Raw genomic sequence first — 22036 nt, 5'->3', positions numbered from 1 at the left:
GAGAAACAGAGAGGGAGGTTTTCTCTCAGTAAGCTGTCTCTGATTCCCTGGCGGCTCCTGCCTCTTTAAGAGGTCTATTTTTACAGAGCAGAACCCGCTCACGCGCGCGTGCGCTCCGTCAGGGTGTTATGTGTGGAGGAGAGGCTGTGGGTGTGCAGCTTGAGTAGATGCTGCTGGAATGATGGTGGAAGCCGAGAGGAGAGAAACTGATGCTTCTGGGAGAAACGCACACACGTTAATCACACCGTTAGTGAGCGATCGGTCACACAGATGAACACGGTCAATTCACATTTCAGTGATTCAATACTGTGCACAGTTTCAGAATCAGGATCACGAATCAGAATCAGTGAGCCAATCAGATTCAGTATCAGACTCAGAGCAAAAATCTGGACCAGTATCAGACTCAAAGCAAAAATCTGAATGAGTTTCAGTGTCAGAATACGAGTGAAATCTGAATCAATAACAGAGCAAAAATCTGAATCAGTATTACATTTGGAGTAACAATCCTAAACAGTATTAGACTCAGAGTAAAGTCTGAATCAGTATAAGATTCAGTAAAAAATTTAATCAGTATCAGAATAAGAGTGAAATGTGAATCAATATCAGAGTAAAAATCTGAATCAGTACCAGACTCAGAATAAAAATCTATATCGGTATCAGAGGCTGAGTAAAAATCTGAATCAGTATCAGACTCAGTAAATATCTGAATCAGTATCAGAGTCACAATAAAAACCTGAATCAATATCAGACACAGTATAAGATTCAGTAAAAAAATTGAATCAGTATCAGAATAAGAGTGAAATTTGAATCAATATCAGTGTAAAAATCTTAATCAGTACTAGACTCAATCAGAATCAATATCAGACACAGAATAAAAACCTCATCAATTTTAGCCTCAGTAAAAATCTGAATCAGTATCAGAATCACAATAAAAACCTGAATCAGTATCGAACTCCGAGCAAAATCTGAATCAGTATCGGAGTAAAATAGAAACAGCATTAGACTCAGAGTGAAATCTGAATCAGTATCAGAATAAAATCAGAATCAGTGTCAGACTCAGAGTAAAAATCTGAATTAGTATCAGAGTCAGAGTAAGAATCAGAATCAGTCAGAAATCACAACAAGTATCAGAGTAACAGTCAGTATCAAAATCTGAATCAGTGTCAGTATCAGATTTAGAATTAGTGTCTGTATCGGAATGAGTATTATTTTCAGAATCAATCAGAAATCAGAATCAGTGTCAGATTTAGAATCAGTCAGAAATCAGTATCAGATTCAGACTCAGTTAGGAATCAGAATTAGTATCAGACTCAAAATCAGTCAGAAATCAAGAGCAGTATCAGTATCAGAGTTCGTACCAGAATCAGTTTCAGTAGCAGTTCCAGAATGTGAATCCGAATATGAATCAGTATCAGTGTCGGTGTCAGTATCAGTGTCAGGAAATCAGAAGCATTATCAGTACTAAAACCCATTTCAGCATCAGTATCAGAATCAGTTTCGGAATCCGTATGTGTCTTAATCAGAATCAGTATTAGTGTCAGTATTATCATCAATATCAGTATCGACATCAATATTAGATTCGGTATCAGTATCAGAATCAGAAACAGTATCAATGTCATTATCAATATCAAGATCAACCTGTGTCAGGAATGATGAACAAGCAATTTGATGGTGCTTAATAATAATAATAATAATAATAACTAAAGCAAAATGAAATTCTGCTTTATTATTCCTAAAGAATTCAGATTTACACAGATGTGATGTTTCTCTCTTCCCCCTCAAACAAGTACGTCAGTGTCTCTGTGGTCTATACATGCTCTCTGTATGTTCAGCGTTCATGGTTAAAATATGAGTTACGCAATTCTCCTTATTGCATAATGCATAGACTGTAATTACCTCTCTCTCTCTCTTTCACACGCATCTCCACCTCCCACCATCACTCTTTGCGTTTCCATCCATCACTTTCTCCATCACTCTCTCCCTCCATCATCTTCTCCTCCCCTCTTTCTCTCTCCCTCTCTCTCCACCTCTTTCTACTCCTCTCTCACTCACTCACCCACTGAGCAATGATACAGTGATTAGAAAAGGATTGGATTAATAGAACATGGAGGAGAGGGAAAAACAAGAAGAAGAGAGAGAGAGAAAACAGAGGAAGAAGGAAGATAAAGAGGAATGAGAGAGACAGGGAGAGAATAAGAGAAACAGCGAAAGAGAGGAAAAGAAAGAAGGAAAAAGTCAGAAAGCGAGAGAGAAGAGAGAAAGCACAGAAGATGAATGGAGCGAGATGACAGAGAGAGATGCAAAGAAAAGAAGAGCTACAAAAAGAGAGAAAGAGGAAAAGAAAGAAAGAGAAAGTCACAAAGAGAGAGAGAGAGAGAAAGCGAGAAAGAGAGTGAGAGAGAAGAGAGAGAATGAGCAGAGAAAGAGAGGAATGAGAGAGACCTAAAGAAAAGGAGAGCTGGAGAGAGAGAGAAAGAGGAAAAGACAGAAAGAGAGTCAGAAAGAAAGAAAGAAAGAAAGAAAGAAAGAAAGAAAAAGTCAGAAAGAGAGAGAAAGAACAGAGGATGAACAGAGAAGGAGGAATGAGAGAGACCCATAGAGAGAAGGAAAGCTACAGAGAGAGAAAGAGGAAGGAAACGAAAGAAAGAGAGAAAGTGAGAGAGGAGAAGTAGGGAAAAAAGCTAGAGAGAGAAAAATGAAAGTGCAACAGAAAGAGAAAGAGTGAGAAAAAAGAACTACAAAGAAGAAAAGGGGGGAAAGTAAGTAAGAGAGAGAGACAAAGAGGGAGAAGAGGGGGAGAGAGAGATGAAGGGATGAAAAAGGATGAGTGGTAGACGAAGCAGAATAATAATAAATGTTTAAAGACCTCCACACTCAAAACTGCTGTTTTTAAGTAATTACCTCCTCTTGGATGGCGTTATACAGTTATATAGATTATTATAAGTGTGTTATTATAGATGTTATATCTGTCAAATGGAGCAGTTACGAATGAGCTTAAACCTATTAGAGCCCAATATTCTAACCCTTCTGGAACAGTGAGTACGTCACCTGTGTAACTACACAGTTATTAGAGGTTATGTAGCGACCGATTGTGACCGATTTTTGCAAAAGCTGAGGCTGAGATGTCATTTTTATTAGTTTCTTTGGCATAACAATGACACAAAAAGACATTTTATATTCATTATTCATCACAGATTATTTTTAATGGTTCTAATTATGACTGTGTGTGCTTGTGTATGTTTTATTGATCCCCAAGAGCTACAGGGCCTTTAACTTGACCTCTGGTTGAAAGATGTTATGAGCTATACACATTTAGAGAACACCAGATACACAATGAATGGAAACACATCAGACATGGGACCGACTTTTCACCTTTTTCTCTGATTAACGAGGTTTTATTTTCCTCCTCATCCTCATTAAGTCCATAAAACTCTGCTAGACTGTATTTAATGATATCCCTGGAGGTCTATTATAGTTATTTGCTCATTTATTTATCCTATATCAAGAGTTCATGTATTGTGCATTCCAGCTAATATCAATCAAACTGCAGCTGAGTTGTTTTGATTAAATAAAAAGTTAAAATTAAATTACATTTAATTAAAAAAATTATAAATTAAACTTTATTAAAAAAATTTATTTACATTTTGTTTTTTGGCAGTCGCAAATCAACATTTAATGGATAAAACTTACTCTAAAGTTTTTAAACATAAGAAATTAGTTTTATATGAATGAAGTAGTGAACCCACTTTTTGAGAGGTAGTGTGTGTATTTATTTTATTTATTTTATTTATTTATTTTATTGTCTATTTAGTTTAAGAATATTTATGCATTTTACTTATTAATCGGTTAGCTATCACACTGGATGCGTGCTATGCCCGAGTCCGTCTTAACCGTGCCCAAGCCCACCCCACTTCAAGTGGGCCCGGGCATAATATGGAACGATCACACTAGTCAAACGAACTGGACTTTGGGGGTCAAACATGCTTGGCCATGGTATGGATTGCCTAGTGTAAATACACCCCTAGATGCTGAGTAGGACTGAGTATCTTTTACATGAGCTCTTTCAGCAAACTTTAATGAAACAAGACAGATTAATGGCATTAATATTTACCTTTTCATAAAATGTTTTATTCACCTTTTTTAAGTCATTTAACCCCTTAAATTCCAGGCTTATTACAGGCTTATTATTCAGTAATTACAGGGACTTCAATGCAAACTGGTTGAGCTAGACTTAGACAATAGAAGCGTATAAAAAACATGACTGATTTATCTACATAACGGTCAGCAGCTAAATTTAGCAAAGCTAACTAGATAACTGACATGACACTAACATGGTCCTGTAGCGTTATTTATCATTAGACGTCATGTCGTTAGACATCATATTAAAGTTTATCTTACCTTGCTGGTATAATTCTGTCTGTTAATCGTTTTGTCAAGAGTTTGGTCTTCCAAAATGTTTTCAGCTTCAGCAATAAAATAAAAGCAGGTCCAGACGATCAAATGATCAGAGTTAGACATCTTACACTCCTCCCTCACACCTTTCACCATTTCTTACTTAGGTCAATTTACTTATTTTTAAAATCCATTCATGGTGGACAGATACATAATATGCAGGGTGCTGTGAAGCAAAATAGTCCCCAAAGAAAAGTTTTTTTTCAGATTTTCCACTATTTTCCCATCGTCAACATTCCCTATGAAACTCAAAAGACACATATAGGTTCACTGGTGGTTTTGGGTAGTAAATAAAATGTCTATATTTGTGTTGTAGTCATGGTAACCCCTGGTTCCTGTCACCACCACTGTAAAGACATCTGAACCATTTCACACCAAACCACTCTGAATGATTCTGTTTACGTCTCACACACTTATTTAAGCAGAAATTTTGAAAAATCAGTGGAATTCCCCTTTAATCCAATCTTATACTCACCTGTGTATGTGTGTGTGGAGGTAACCTGACTGTGTGAACAGAGCTATTAATATACAGGGTGACAGTACTGTGTGTGTGTGAGGAGTCAGCAGTTCTTCCAGATGAGCATGACACATACACACACACACACTTGTACTGCTACACACCTGCTGTGTACCAGTGCCTCCTTCTCAAAGACACAGCTGTGCAGATTCAGCATCTAACTCAGTGTGACTGTTCCTCTTATTAAAGCGATACTTTTGCCAAAAATCAAATGTACACCTACATTTAGAGCCAATTATTCATTCAACCTAATGTGAAACTGTAGAACAGACTCCGTTTATATCACAACACCTACATTTAGGGCAAGCTACTCCTTTCTAATGATATTTATTTTGTATGTGTGTAAAAGGTCACACTGTTAAAGGGCAATTTTTCCGAATTCATGCATAATACAAGCCACCAAATCCAGTGTCCTCAACAACAGAGAAGGGTTGATCATCAAAGACAAAGAATTCCATTACTGTTAATTATTCTTTTCTTTTTTGTCTGTATTTGTGACTATTTATATGATTTCATGAACTGAGTGTATCGATGGCGTTGGTGTGCTCGTGGGGACTTTCCTTTCTGCTTCCATTACTTTTGTGTATTCTGCATACTGAGTGGGACGTTGTGTTTTCAGGTGCTATCAAGCCTGTAGTGGGGAAGATCTTGAGTGTTTAATCTCCCCCTGATTCTCCACTTGAACAGTGATAGTAAACTACTTGTTTTATGTCCCTCACAGAGACTGTGAAATAGTTCCATGCAGCTGATGTTTTTAATGTTGATCTGCTGCTCAAGCTGTTTGCATGTGTCTGTGTCAAGTGGAAGAGGATAGCAAACAAATAGTTCTTTTAATCACTGTTTCTCATTTACAGTTAAAAACATTGGTAAAACCATATATTTTTATACTTTGTCAAAGGTATAATCAGTCTTTCAGTTTTTCAGCAATTTTCTCTTTTGGCTGAAAAGTCACTGAGTGGGTGAGTACTTGGGAATAGGACTACAGTGTTGGGTAATTCTGGTACGGGGTTGGGTAAGGCAGGTATGGGGTTGGTACAGTGTTGGGAAAAGCAGGTATGAGATACCTACAATGTTTGGTTATGCAGGTATGGGGTACAGTGTTGGACAACACAGGTATGGGGTACAGTGTGGGACAATGGAGGTGTGGGTTACAGTGTTGAATAATGCAGATAAAGGGAATGGTATTGGGTAATGCAATTATGCAGTGGGTACAATGTTGGGTAATGCAGGTATGGGGTAGGTACAGTGTTGGGTAATGCAGGTATGGGGGTACAATGTTGGCTAATGCAAGTAGGGTCTGGGTACTATGTTGGGTAATGGAGATATGGGGTAGGTACAGTGTTGGGTAATGCTAGTAGGTGGTGGGTACGGTGTTGGCTAATGCAGGTATGGAGTGGGTATGTGTTGGACAGTGCAGATATGGGGTGGGTAGTGTTGGGTAATGCAGGTATGGGATATGTACAAAATCGGGCAATGCAGGTATGGGGTGGGTACAGAGTTGGTAATGCAGATATGGGCTGGGCACAGTGTGGGGTAATGCACGTAGGTGGTGGGTACAGTGTTAGGTATTGCAGTTTTGAGGTATGATGTTGATTAATGTAGGCATGGGGTGGGTACAGACTTTGTAATGTAAGTATGGGGTGGGTACAGTGTAGAGTGATGCAGATATGGGGTCAGTACAGTGTTGGGTAATGCAGGTATGGGGTATGATGTTGGGTAATGCAGGTATGGAGTGGGTACAGTGTGGGAAAATCCAGGTGTGGGGTAGGTAGAGAGTTGAAATTGTAAGCATGGGGTGGGTACAGAGTTGGGTAATGCAGGTATGGAGTGGGTACAGTGTTGGGTAATGCAGGTATGGGGTACGGTATGGGGTAATGCAGGTATGGAGTGGGTACAGTGTTGGGTAATGCAGGTATGAAGTGGGTACAGTGTGGGATAACGCAAGTATAATGGATGATGTTGATTAATGCAGGTATGGGGTGGGTACAGTGTTGAGTAATGCAGGTATGAGGTGGGCACAGTGTTGGGTAATGCAGGTATGGAGTGTGTACAGTGTTGCGTAATGCAGATATGGGGGTACGGTGTTGGGTAATGCAGGTATTGGGTGGGTACAGTGTGGGATAATGCAGGTATGGGGTAGGTACAGAGTTGGTAATGTAAGTATGGGGTGGGTACAGATTTGGGTAATGCAGGTATGGAGTGGATACAGTGTTGGGTAATGCAGATATGGGGGTACAGTGTTGGGTAATGCAGATATGGAGTACAATGTGGAATAGCAGGCATGTAGGTACAGGGTTCAAGTATGTACAGATTTGTAATGCATAGGGTAATGTGTACAGATATGGGGGTACAGTGTTGGGCAATGCAGATATGGGGTACAGTGTTGGGTAATGCAGGTATGGAGTGGGTACAATGTGGGATAATGCAGGCATGGGGTTGGTACAGAGTTGGTAATGCAAGTATGGGGGTGGGTACAGAGTTGGTAATGCAGGTATGGGGTACAGTGTTGGGTAATGCAGGTATAGAGTGGGTACAGAGTTGGTAATGCAGGTATGGGGTACGGTGTTGGGTAATGCAGGTATGGGGTATGGTGTTAGGTAATGCAGGTTTGGGGTACAGTGTTGGGTAATGCAGGTATGGAGTAGGTGCAGAGTTAGTAATGCAGGTATGGAGTAGGTGCAGAGTTGGTAATGCAGGTATGGGGGTACGGTGTTGGGTAATGCAGGTATGGGTACGATGTTGAGTGGGGATGGCATTGGGCACACAAGAAAAAGTGCAAGTGGATGTGTCGTGTTAAGCTGTATTGCAGGAAGAGTGTGTGTGTGTGTGTGTGTGTGTGTGTGTTGGCAGGCTGTGTCTGTAATGATGTTGCATTGGAGAGAGCTGGCAGGATTTTGGTGGCCAAAAGCAGGTCACTGATCTCACACACACACACACACACACACACACACACACACACACACTGCTTAAAGCAAAAGTTTACAGAAAAAAGTCACATTAACACTTTCCTCTATGTTTAGAGTCATTCAGAGTCAGAAACTATTACAGATACTGAACAGACCCTTATAGCTTCAGTGCTGAAGCTAAAGGAGTAAAGATCAGGCATCTTGCCTAATTGGCTGTATTTGGGTTGAAGGTGATACTGTGTAAATTTGATTATTATCCAAAGTATCATTTTAAAGTGAAACCCAAGAGAAGCCGCTGTACTGTAGAGGGGGCTGTGGATGAGGAGGCCTTGCTAGAGTTAGACTGAGTCTGAACATCTGAAACTTCCCACAAACTGCAAATCACTAACTCACAGGGGAAAACACTGGGAGAAACATAAATGTATTCAGCTCTAGATAAATGTGTTAAAATGTTTCAAAAATATTTATTCATTTATGAATTTTTAATTATTTTATTTATTCGCATTTTAAAATGTTATTTTACAATTACATCATGACGTATAACACTACTATAACCAACATAAATGTTAATTGTATTTTAAGAGCTGTAGGTATAATACCATTATATATTTATTAGTAAATAGTTCAAAAATAAAACATATTAACTTCAAAAAATGTACTTTGAAGATTTAATGAAAACAAATGCATTTATTTATTCATTATTTATTTATTTATTTATTGACGAGGTATTCATAATTCAGAATTATTCATTATAATGTTATAATGTTCATTTTTATTGACAATGTTTGATATTTTATTACCATTTTCAACTTTTTATTAGAAGATCTGATTCTTCTGCAGTCTTCCTCTCTGCACTCGCTCTCTCTCTCTCTCTCTCTCTCTCCCTCTCTCTCTCTCTCTCTCTCTCTGTATCAGAATCCGCCCACTGTGCTGAATGCTAATCGTGGGCTCTGAAACTCATTACACTTTAAATGAAACTTAAGCCTCAAAATGTCACTAAAACAATACAAACCCACAGAGTGTTTATAAGGAGTCTGAAAATGTCACCGTTCATCTGTGACTGATTGCACTGTAAAAAGTGGCTCGTCAGATCGCCCTAAAAAATTACTTCATGTGGTAGCAAGTAAATGAACTAGTTTTATTCTATCTAAATAAAAACTTTGAGTGAACGATTCTTTCAATCAAAGTAATTTTTGAAGTTAAATAAAACTAGTTCAATTGCTTGTTACCACATTAAGTCATTTTTTTAAGTTGATCTAATGAGCCACTTTTTACAGTGCAGTATAATTTATTCAATGTCTGCTATGAATTACTCAGTAACTGTGATGAATTATTCATTAACTAGTATAATTTAATTATTATTTAATTATTAAAAATGAGAATGAGAAAAAAAAATGTGTAAAAATGATTCCATACCTGCTTTGAATTATTATGTAACAGAGCTAATATGTAAGTTGTGTAATTATGATAGTGAGGAGCTGAAGTGTGGACCCAGTGTACGCTGGGTGCAGGAGGGTCCGGGATGCAATTAGCCGAGTCATATTTTTAACTGATACTGCAGAAAGAAGCTTAGGCAGCATTGCAGCCCTATTTATACCTGCAGGCTTTTCTGCCATAACTGTACTAAGCCTGCTTTAGCCCGCAGCAGCGGGGATTCGCTACAGATTAGCAATGCAATACCCTCCAGCACTCTCCCTCTCTCTAACTACTACTACTCTCTCGCTCTCGGCCTCTCTCTCTTTCTTGCTGAGTTGTCAACATGCGAACCCGTGAAGCTTTAGGGTTTTCCTGAATGGAAGCATGAAGTTCTGCCTTTTTCCTGTGCACTGGATTGAATGTGATGCTCTACACTAAAGATACCCCAAACACCCGGTCGATACCGGCCACAACAATGTGGGTAAACCACTGAAATCTTCTTATTATTCATTAATTACAGGTGTGATAATAAGGGGAGGCCCTGGGGGACATGTTTTCCTGACTTCTTGGAATTACATGAGGTGTTTGAAGTGATGGCTTCTCAGAAACAGTCTGCCAAAGTTCAGTTATCACGTATGAGAACATATTTCTTCCTGTTATGTAGACAAATCATTTTAATCAGTGTGACTGAGTCACTGAAGAGCCGCCATGTTAGTTACCATAAATTTTGCATTATAATCACAGTCAAGACATTATAATTTTATCGGTTCATCTACACTCTAAAAAAGATGTTTTTTTAGTAAAGACAATTGTTCTATTTCAAACCATAAACACTCAAAGAGCCATTTGCATGCTTAAATGGTTCTCCACATGGTGAAGTGTCCTTCAGCTTGATGGAGAATGTGTTTTATATGGTTTTATATAGCACCAAAAAGGGTTCTATTATGGTTCTGATGTTAATTCTGCATCAATCTGAAGAAGCATTTCATCATGCATTTCATTAAGCATACAAATGGCTCTTTGAGTGCTCAAGGTCAGTTTTCTCAAGAACCCATAAAAAAGCATTATTTGCAAGTGTAAATAAAACCATTTCATGCTTAATTGGTTCTTTGCATGCTGAAATGGTTCTTCACCATAGACAAATGTTCTATACAGAACCATGAACACTTAAGCCATTTGCATGCTTAAATGGGTTCTTTGCATGATGAAATGTTCTTCAGATTGATAGCGAATTGACATTGTAACAAGAGTAGAACCCTTTTGGTGCTATATAGAACCATATACAACACATTCCCCATCAACCTGAAGAACTATTTCACCATGCAAAGTACGATTTAAGCATGAAACGGTTCTTTATGGAACTCATGGTTCTTAATATAACCACACCCTTTACTAAAGAACCCTCGAAGAACCATCTTTTTTAAGTGTGTAGGTGTACTTTGTTTACCAACACTATAAAAAATGCTCAAGCCAGCATGAACTTTAAATGTTTTATAGTTTTATACAGCATCTCATGTTAAATTGTACTGTACTGTTATTCTAATAATACATCAAAATATACAGTTTTATCAGCTTTAGTGTAAAAGTAAGCGCCAAAAGATTTTTTTTTCTAAAGCAGCAAACCACCATCGTTTTCACTGCTATTTAATTTAGCTTTTTTATTTAAACCTCATTTAAAAGTTAAAGAGCTGCTGAGCTGCATTCACATCTATAAACCAGATCAAACATAACCCATTTATACTTAACTAGTGGTTAATTCAGTTATCTTTATCTTCCTATTGCTAGCTGCCTAATAGCAAGCTAGAACACATAGCCCAACCTGTAAAATAAAGCAAGATATTCAAGTAAGTCCACTAACTTTTTTGTCATATATGTATATTTAATGCCATGGGTGCTTCGATACCGGCCCGCAACAATGTGGCTTAACCACTGAAATCTTATTATTAATCATTAATTACAGGTGTGATAATAAGGGAGCGGGGGCCTGGGGGACATGTCCCTCTCACTTCTTAGAATTACTGGAGATGTTTGACGTGAGGGCTTCTCAGAAACAGTCTGCCAAAGTTCAGTTACCCGTATGAGAACATATTTCTTCCTGTTATTGTTACAGACACATCACTTCAATCAGTGTGACTGAGTCACTGAAGAGCTGCCATGTTTGTTATTATAAGTGATATCATTATAATCACAATCGAGACATTATAATTTAATATAATCGAGACATATAATCAGAACCATATATAACACATTTTATACTAATCTGAAGAACCATTTCACCATGCAAAGAACCTTTTAAGCACAAAATGGTTCTATATAGAAGTGCTGGCTCTAAACAGAACCATTGCCTTTTCTAAAGAACACTTGAAGAATATCTTGTATGTAGCTGTCTGACTTTTTTCATACACTTAATTCCTTTGTTAGGATTTTTGAATCTTAAAAAAGTATATCCGATGTGATTAAACGGCAATGTGTAAATCATTGTAACATTCATGTAATTACAGGCTGCTTTCAGTTGATGGCTAGCATGAGTCAAAAATAAAAAATTGACAGTATTAACAAAGTTATTATTGGGAAGACAAAGCCAGAAAAAAGTCACTTAAGACAAGGACGAAAATGGTACAAGATATCAGGCTACAAGAATAGCACTTTCAGTTGTCTAGGGCAGACCTAGCAGGACACAAATTTCATAGTAATAGTAGCCAGGATTTTTTTAATTAAGTATAATCTTCCATTATTTGCTAGTAAACTTCAGATTCATATTAACATAGTTTGGAGTAAGGAAATGAAACTGGGTAAATTTGCTGTTTTATATTGCTCCATAAAAGGCATAACATGCTACTTTGTAAATAATACAGTGCAGGATGTTGACTGTTTGACTTTGGATCAGATATAACATGCTTAGCATCTTTATCTCTCTATTCTCTTCCATTATGTCACTCACTACACAGACTGGACATAGCAGACATAAGCTCCTCTACAACTGAGATCACTACAGACACACAGAGAGAGAGAGAGAGAGAGAGAGAGAGAGAGAGAGAGAGAGAGAGGATAAAAACAAGAGAAATGTAGGATATGCCCCTTTTAAAAAGAAATGGAGAACATTTACTTTAGCAGACTTTAATGCAACATCTGTTGCATGAAAAATCGATTGCGTCAGAGGTTTCTACAAAACAATCAGCTTTAAACTTCTCCTTCTCTCGTATTCTCCACTTCCTCCTGTCCTGTCCTGCCTCTGTGTCTGTGTGTGTGTCTGTGTCTGTGTGTGAAGCTGCTGATTTGTGCAGAGTCAGGCGGATCTCGTGGCTCCTGAGGGAAATGTGATCAGCTTTGAGGAAAAAAAAAAGCTGAACACAAAAAAAACACAAAGCATCATTAAATACACAGAGAGAAGAGAAGAAGGGACGTGGGACATTTCTGAAATGATCAAATACACCATCACGCAAAATTATCACATACATTATAGTAGATACTGAATAATTCATGGGAGTTACTAAATAGTCATAGTAAATATTCATTCATAGTAGACGATGAATAATTCATAGTAGACACTAAATAATTCATAATAGATTTTTAAAGAGTTCATAGTACAAATCAACTAAATCATAGTAGACAATAAATAATTCATAGTAGATACTGAATAATTCATAGTAGATACTGAATGATTTATAGTAGATACGCAATAATTTATAGTTGATACTGAATAATTCATAGTAATTATTGAGTAACTTACACTAGATTTTTAATAATTCATAGTAGATCCCAAACAATTGATAGTAGATACTGCATAATTCATAGTAGACACTGAATAATTCATAGTAGACACTGAATAATTCATAGTAGATACTGAATAATTCATAATAGCCACTAAATATTTTATTGTAGATACTATGTAATTCATAGTAAATGTTTAGTAATTTATACTAATTTTAATAATTCATAGTTAATATTAAATAATTTGTACTAGATTTTTAAATAGCTCATAGTAGATACTGACTGAGTCATTGTTATTGCTAAAATAAACTCGATTTTAAAAAATTCATACTAGATTTTGAATAATTCATAGTAGATACTAGACAATTCATAGTAGACACTAAAACAGTTTTAATTTTAATTCAAATAAAATTACTCCATGACTTCATTATCACTAAAGATAAATGACTATTAAGATGTTTTAAAGGAGAATTCCAGCTATTTTTCATAATTCTTCTCCATAGTTGAGTGTGTGAGATGTAAACAGAGTGATTCAGAGTGGTTTGGTGTTCAGATTTCTTTACAGTGGTGGTGATAGGAACCAGGGGTCACCATGACTACAACACAAATATAGCCATTTTATTTACTATCCAAAACCACCAGAACTAAACCAAAAACTTGTTTTCTTCATCAGTCTGTGATGCTTGTAAGACATTCACTGTGTGTGTGTGTGTGTGTGTGTGTGTGTGTGCGTGTGCCTCTGTGTTATTCATAAAAGGATTTCTAACTTTCAGTTTGAACAATAGCAGGCTAATATGTTCGGCATAGCTCTTTATTACAGTCACTGTAGGATTATACCGTCTTGAAATAAATGATTCATCGTTTTGTGGAGTAAAGCTGTTTGATCACAGACACCGTGTTTAACAGAAAACCCCAACCTTGATAAAATACATATCAATATAGATTTTATTGGCTTACTGTAAGAATATCCAACATTTGAAATGTTTACTATAAGCTTTTGTACTTTTTGAAAATTCACTAAATTTACCATCAGAGTGGAGCAAATGCAAAATACGTTGATGATGAATCACATATTTTCACTTTCAGCCCAGTTGATTCATTTACTGCTGATGAACATCTTACAGTCCTGAGGTCTGAATATGACTTACACACAGTTTTCTCTTTAACCCCTTACACTCCAGACAGATTATTTTATTAAGAATTATTTAATAACTGTTTTCAAGTTTTCAGTAACTACTATGAATTATTCTGTGTTTACTATGAATTATTCAGTAACTGCTATGAATTATTCAGTAAGTACTATTAATTATTCAGTGTCTACTATGAATTATTCAGTATCTACTATGAATTTTTCAGTATCTACTATGACTATTCAGTAACTACTATGAATTATTCAGTATCTACCATGATTGTTCAGTGTCTACTATGAATTATTCAGTATCTACTATGAATTATTCAGTATCTACTATGACTTCAGTATCTACTATGAATTATTTAGTGTCTACTGTGAATAATTCATTGTCTACTTGGGAATTATTCAATAACTACTATGATTATACAGTATCTACTATGGATTATTCAGTAGCTGCTATAAATTATTCAGTGTCTACTTTGATTGTTTAGTATATACTATGAATTCTTCAGTATCTACTATGAATTATTCAGTAACTACTATAAATTATTCAGTAACTACTATGACTATTCAGTAACTACTATGAATTATTCAGTATCTACTATGAATTATTCAGTGTCTACTATGAATTTTTCAGTAACTACTATGAATTATTCAGTATCTACTATGAACTAATCAGTAACTTCTATGATTATTCAATGTCTACTATGAATTATTCAGTATCTACTTTAATTATTCACAAACTACTTTGAATTATTCAGTAACTACTATGAATTCTTCAGTATCTAATATGAATTATTCAGTATCTAATATGATTATTCAGTTACTACTATGAAGTACTCAGTATCTACTATGAATTTTTCAGTATCTACTATGATTATTGAGTATCTGCTGTGAATTATACATGAATCACTTTGAATTATTTAGCTTCTACTTGAGTTATTGATGATCTGCTGTAAGTAGTGTCTACTTTAAAACTAATATATAATTTCTTACACTTTTTTGTTATGAGAAAGAGGAACTGAAGTATGGACCCACATACAGTCCCTTACAGTTAATATTATTTATACTGGAGTTTACATTTGTCATGATACATTCGTTGGTTTACTTTTTATATTAGGTGTATTGTGTTGGTTATTCTACAGGTTTCATTGTAGTTCTGTTATATGTGATTTTATATTATAGTTCATATTAATTCTATTAGATTAGTTAAGCTAATGTGTAAGTTGTGTAGTTATGAAAATGAGGAACTGAAAACTGAACCCGTATATAGACCTTTAGCATTTAACAGGTTACAAATGTTCTTTCAAGTGTAATTTAGCTACTGGATGAAATGACAGCACAATATAATAAATGACTCATGTTTTGTGAAGTCATGGATTGAGAAACATTACTGGATAAAAGAAAGAAACTCAAAGACCTGCAGATTCTGGTCAATTTAGTCATGAACCATGACAGCATCACCAAGCTACATGCACTCTAGATCAACACAGATCAGATTTAGTTTAACCACTCAAATGTTCGGAGCCCACTGGCAGGCCCAACGTTTATTACACACTTCTATAAGCTAAGAATAGCTCAACCAGTTTGCACTGAAGTCCCTGTAGTTATTGAATAATAAGCCTTAGTATGTAAGAAGCCTGAGATTTTAAGGGGTAAAAGAGAGATTTTGAAAGAGAAACAGCATTAGTGTTCTCAAAACAGCGCTGACATCACCCTCAAATAGACGAATATCAGTGAGAGGGAAATGATGAGAAGTGTGTGAGTGTGAGTGTGAGAGAGAGAGAGAGCGAGAGAGAGAGAGAGAGAAGGAGATGCAGGGTTAAGTTTTGGTTTGACTCAGATGTATTTTGGGGACTACCTCCTTTTCTTCTATTCACACAACCTCTTTCTTTCTTTTGCGCCCCTGCTCTCTCTTTCTCTCTCTCTCTCCCGCTCCCTTTCTCATATATATATATATATATATATATATATATATATATATATATATATATATATACATACAATGGTTCTTTGCATGGTGAAATGGTTCTTCAGATTGATGGAGAATATGCTGTGTATGTATCTATTTAGAACCCTTTTGAAAATGGTTCTATGTAGCACCAAAACGGGTTCTTCTGATGATGTCAAGCTTGTAGCTTTTTGGTGCTATATAGAAGGTATGTTGGGTTCTAAAAAGAACCATATACAACACAATCTCCATCAGTCTGAAGAACTACTTCACCATGCACACAACCATTTAAGTAGTAACCATTAAGAATATTTATGGTTCTATATAGAAGCATTCCCTTTACTAATGAACATTTGAAGAACCATCTTTTTAACCCCTTAAAATCTCAGTCTTATTACACTCTAAGGCTTATTATTCAGTAACTACAAAGACTTCAATGCAAACTGTTATTCTTAGATTATAGAAGTGTGTTATAAACTTTGGGCCTGCTGGTGGGCTCTGAACATTTAAGGGGTTAACAATGAATAATACATGTGTTTAATGTAGGTACATGTGTTTAATGTAGGTATATATATATATATCGCTGTTGTCGGAAGAAAACCAGTTTTTGACATAATTTGAAAATACCTGTTACCCTTTACTTTGTATGTAAATTTCATGATGAATGGACAAAAAGAAATGACAGAATGATAGAAATTGACGTGGAAAATCTCTGGTTCCATTGACTTACACTAAAAGTATGTTTTTTCCTTCTCCTGTAAAGTCATTTTGGAGATATGAGGTTTTCTTCCAACAAAAGCAATGTGTGTGTGTGTGTGTGTGTGTGTGTGTGTGTGTTTTACCTCTGTTATTATTGCATATTTGTACTTACACATATAATATATGGGGTCATATTATTACATATAAATACTTATCAGAAAGTACTTTAATTTTGAAGTGTAAGTGATATTAATAAGGAATGACAACATAAGTAATGTCAGTTTATTCACTACATTTGTCATTTTTTTTACACAATTTGAAAATGTCAGCTGCCCTTTTAATGTGTCAGAATTTCTTGATGAATGGACCGATAGATATGGTCAAATATGACTTCAAACAACATGTAGTTAACTTGAAAACTGTTTTTCCTTCTGCTGTAAAGTTGCTATTTTGAAGATTTTTTTCCTAATAAATTTATCCTATATATTACATCATCGCTGTTGGACACCACACAACACACAGCGTATGTATATATATATATATATATATATATATATATATATATGTGTGTATATATTCATATACACATATAATATGACAAATTATTATTACATTATTATTACATATAGATGCTTACTTACTTACATATATGTAATATATTTGGGACATATCATATGTTGGCACTGATATACACATGTGTGTATGAGTTTGGCCTAATGTCCTGTGAAGGTATAAAAACGTGTGTGTGTGTGTGTGTGAGTAAGGCGAGTGGGCGAAAGCAGCAACTGGTCTGCGTGTGTGTGCTGTTGCATAGCAGACATGCCTCACACTGCACGATATTACTCACTTCCTCACACACACACACACACACACAAACACACACACACACACACTCACTCACTCACTCACAGTCGTTGCGCCCTCTCGTCGTGCTGTGACTCCTCGCGCTGTTTCTATGTGTCTGTGATCCGAAGTTTTCTCACTGGAGCTTTATATATGTGTGCGTGTGTGTGTGTGTGTGTGTGTAGGGAAGCAGGAGATCCATACGTGTGTGTGTGTGTATGTGAGTGTGTGAGTGTGTGAGAGAGTGTGTGTGTTGAAGTCTCGGAGAATGGCGGTCATCAGATGGATAGCGACTCTGCCCACTCACAGGTCAGTCACATCTCATCGGGCTGAGAGAAAAACTCTCAGCCTCTGCAGCGTTTATCAGCTTTATTCAGCTCACTCGCAGTTCAGAGCGTTCACACTGTCTGAAAACAAGCTTCTTACATGATGATGATGTGCATGAGCTGTTGGAGCTGGAGGTAAAGTGCAGCGTTCAGATTGTGTGCATTAGGACAGAATAAGTTGTCAGATGTTGCAGTGCGAGCTGTTCTGAGCTGAAGAGGGATGTTTGTGATTTATGTTCAGTTTTGAGTGAGATGTGATGATGTTGATAAGTAACCATGATATTTCTATCTGTAAAAAGAGATGATGCGATTTTACAGTTTACTATAGTCGGGAAGTAAGTACAGAGTTCAAATTGCATAAAAAGTTCATATCAAAAGCCATGTTAAACATGCTTATTGTTGGTGCTGTGTACTGCATGTGTGTTAGTCTTGTGTTTATTCCTATTTAGTAGTCATTATTGCATTGCTGTGGCAGTCAACAAACATGCACGTAAGAATTTCATTGCACTTTGTGCAGAAGACAATAAAGAACTTTCTCTATATTAAGATATTGTCTACGATGTGTCTATATGAATTGAGAGTGCTGTGAGTGCTAAAAAATGACAATAATAGTATTCCTGAAAAAGTTCTGAACATTTTAAGCATAGTAAAATCCATGTGGGCTTGTTTTAGAGTGGAGTTTATGTTTTTATGTTAGATTTATATGTTTTAAATACCCGCAGCAACTGTGCATTCAGTTTAATGCTGCATTTCCATCACAGCGAGCCGAATCACTTTCCTCCACAGCTCTTCTGAGGTGTAAAGAGGGAAAGTGTGTGAGTGTGTGAGTCGCAGATCAGTTTTGAAGCCCATTGCAGTCCATTATTATATTGACCATATTGGCTTTACGTTTAAAAAATAATGTGAAGTGTGATATTTCCCGCTCAGTGCACCTTCCGGTGCCGTTTGACGTGATCACGTGACGCTATTGGTGTTTTGGTTGGCTGTTTCATGAAACTTGTTTCAGAAAGTTGAGCCGCTTGCAACTGTCGCGGCTGAGTTTCGAGTGTGTTGCAGGACGTTTTACGTTATGCAACTCATGTGCAATTAGGTTTCATGTGGGTTTCAGGCAACTAAAGTTGCATGAAAGTTTCACCATGTAAAAAGCCAAGCCTAGTCCTATATGGAACTTTTTTGAAGTGCGGGGTATTTTTCTAATATTTTTTGAAAAACTGCCTCACAAAATCAGATATCAAATTTGATTGTCTGTCTATCTGTTTTGTCACAACACTCAGAATGTGTACTCTGCATAAAAACGTAAAGTGTTTAGTTTTCGGTGTAGTAACTGCATACAGGCTGTTGAAAAATAGAAATGGTTCAAAATGACTTGAAATGAAATCTTGTTATATTATTATATTATGTGCACATGATGTAGTAATTCCGGTGTTAAATCTCACTGTGTGACTGGGGGCGGTTTGCATGCCACTTATGAACAATCTGGTTAAGCACCTCTCAGTTAATTTGCATAAAGTTTGTCACAGTCTGTGTCAGATGCATATATTGTTGTCTCTCACCTATGACATGTTCTGTCATAGCAAAAAGCAAAAAATGAACGAAGCCAAGTCCATTAGCATGTCTACAGCGCACCAGAGGGCAGTGTAGAGCCCATGTCTTAAGTACCGGTCATAGTTTGTTATCTATGTCGTCCAATGAAGAAAGACCACCACAGCCGACTCAAGGCTACCAAAAACAGGACAAGAAGCTCCATGCAGCAGATGGTATAGAGCTCAGCTATAGCATTAATAAACATCTGATTTGATGGAACAAATGGTTATCATTCAGTTAATTTATCAGGTTTGCTATCGGCTAACCAACTCTTCACTAACTCTGTTTTATTTTGATCTGATAAAATCTGTGGCTTGAATATATGTTGGTTCATGTGACACGCTATTGACTATTGGCTGTTTTTGAAACTTGTTTCACAAGGCTGAGCAGCTTGCAACTGTTGCAAGTGAGTTGCAGGATGATTTACATTATGCAGTTCAAGTGCAGATTAGTTTCATGTGGGCTTTGGGCAACTTTAGTTGCATGAAATTTCACCATGTAAAGCCAGCCTTACAGTTCTATCTGGAACTTTTTTGAGGAGGGGGGGGGGGTATTTTTCAAATATTTTTCAAAAAGTACCGTATTTATCTATCTATCTGTATTGCATTTTCAGACATGAATCACAACATTCAGAATGCGTACTCTGCATAAAAAAGTAAAGTGCTTCGATCTTGGTGTAGTAACTGCATAGGGGCTGTTGAAGAGTATAAATGGTTCAAAATTCCTTGATATTACTTGTTATATTACATTCACATGATATAATAATGTAACAAAATGTTATTTTAAGTTTGAATCATCTGTATTGTCCAGCAACCTGTATGCAGTTCCTACACTTTACTGACTGATGTTAGGAACAGTCACAATAACAGAGACATACATACATACACGTTGCAGTGTAAAAGTTTTAGGCTGTCAATAAAATTTTACACTATTTTTCTGGGCAGTTGTTTTGCTTTCGTCAATAAAACACTATAAAACATTAGAATAAACACAAATAAACACAAATGCAGCAAAATGTGAGAAGAATGTGCTGTGTTCAGTAAATTTAAACAAAAGCAATGTTAAAAAAGTCCTCCTTTAAAGTCTCTTCATATAACACGATACTCATATGTTTCATATCAAAATGCTCTGTTATCTTCATTACTACTTTCCAAAACCACTGCAGCAACTTCAGCAGCTGTAAACTCTCTGCACGCCATTGCACATGTGTCTGTGATGTGGTCTGAATGAAGAATGAAGGGTTTCCAGCGTGATGGGTAAATCCTTCGTGATTTCCTGAGAGTCCATTGGTCAGTTTCACACAAAATGTAGACAGACACACAAATCCACCAGTTCCACACTGTGAGAGGCAGATGACGTGTACCTCAGCCCCTCTTCATAGCCTCATAACTCCAGATGTGAGTCGATCTCGTGATAAGATGGAATGGAAAGGGCGACTCTACAGATTCAGGAAATGTTTGAACCGTATTTAAAAGAAAGGAAAAATTCAGTGAAAGACCAACAGTTAAAAGCTTTTCTGCCCATTTGGTTGTTTTTTATCATGACTTGAAAATGCCAGCAACTCTTTACACTGTTTACAAATTTCACGAAGACTGGAGCAATAAAATGGTTCTGAATTCTTGTTAACGTATGATATGTATGAAATACAGCATGTATGGTAGTGTACGATGTTATGAACACTCTGTGACAAGTAGCTCAGCAGATCAACCTAAAAATGACTTCATGTAGTAATAAGCAATTGAACTAGTTTTGTTTGACTACTTTGAGTGAAAGAATCATTCATTCAAAGTATTTATTTAGTTTGAATGAAACTAGTTAATTTACTTGTTACCACATGAATTAATTTTTTTAGGTTTATTTGATGAGCCACTTTTTACAGTGTAGTTTGGACAGTAACACCTGTTGCTTGCGCTGTTTTTGGCATTATATCTGAGCTCTGATTCTGCATTAAGGTGAGTCAGTGTGTAGAGTGTAGGAGGGACAGCAGGCCTTTTTATCTCTGTAACTACACTGTAACTCACACACTTCATCAATAAAAGAGCAGGTCCACAGAGCTGCTGTCTGTACCTGTTTAATAGACGTATTGATTTACTGCACAGGCACTGTAGAGCTCAGTCTTTGTCTCAGTGCTGAGTCGGGAATGAATGAGGAGTTAAAGGCATTTAAATGTCATTAAAACCACTTTACTCTGTTGGCAAACTTACTTAACTGAGGACAAAAAATCTATCTATCCATCTATCTATCTATCTGTCTATCATGAAATTAACTTTTATGAATATAAACCTTTGCACAAAACATGCAATCTGACTGACTTTATCTACACTATATGGCCAAAAGTATGTGGACACCTGACCATCACACCTATATGAGATTGTTGGATATCCTATTCCAAATCCATAGGCATTAATAAAGTAATGTACATATATTTTTGGAGTGCCCATTCACTCAAAAGAGCATTTGTGAGGTCAGACACTGATGTTGGACAAGATGGCCTGGCTC

The 22036-nt window shown here is 36.5% G+C and overlaps 1 protein-coding gene across 2 annotated transcripts in view; it reads left to right on the top strand.

The window, feature by feature from the left end:
• Positions 1-22036, top strand: part of zmp:0000000926 (lysine-specific demethylase 6B) — a 52359-nt gene that overhangs the window by 7246 nt on the left and 23077 nt on the right. Inside the window, exon 1 of one of the 2 annotated variants that reach the window (XM_036591996.1) lies at positions 17679-17936. The exons of the other annotated variant lie outside the window; for it this stretch is intronic. The gene's annotated coding sequence lies outside the window, so the exon portion shown is untranslated. Of the gene's footprint in view, positions 1-17678; positions 17937-22036 lie in introns of those variants that run through there. 2 annotated transcript variants of the gene reach the window in all.

The sequence above is a fragment of the Colossoma macropomum genome, unplaced genomic scaffold, assembly GCF_904425465.1.
Source record: "Colossoma macropomum unplaced genomic scaffold, Colossoma_macropomum, whole genome shotgun sequence".
Taxonomy (NCBI): domain Eukaryota; kingdom Metazoa; phylum Chordata; class Actinopteri; order Characiformes; family Serrasalmidae; genus Colossoma; species Colossoma macropomum.
This window is presented reverse-complemented; position numbering and strand designations above follow the sequence as displayed.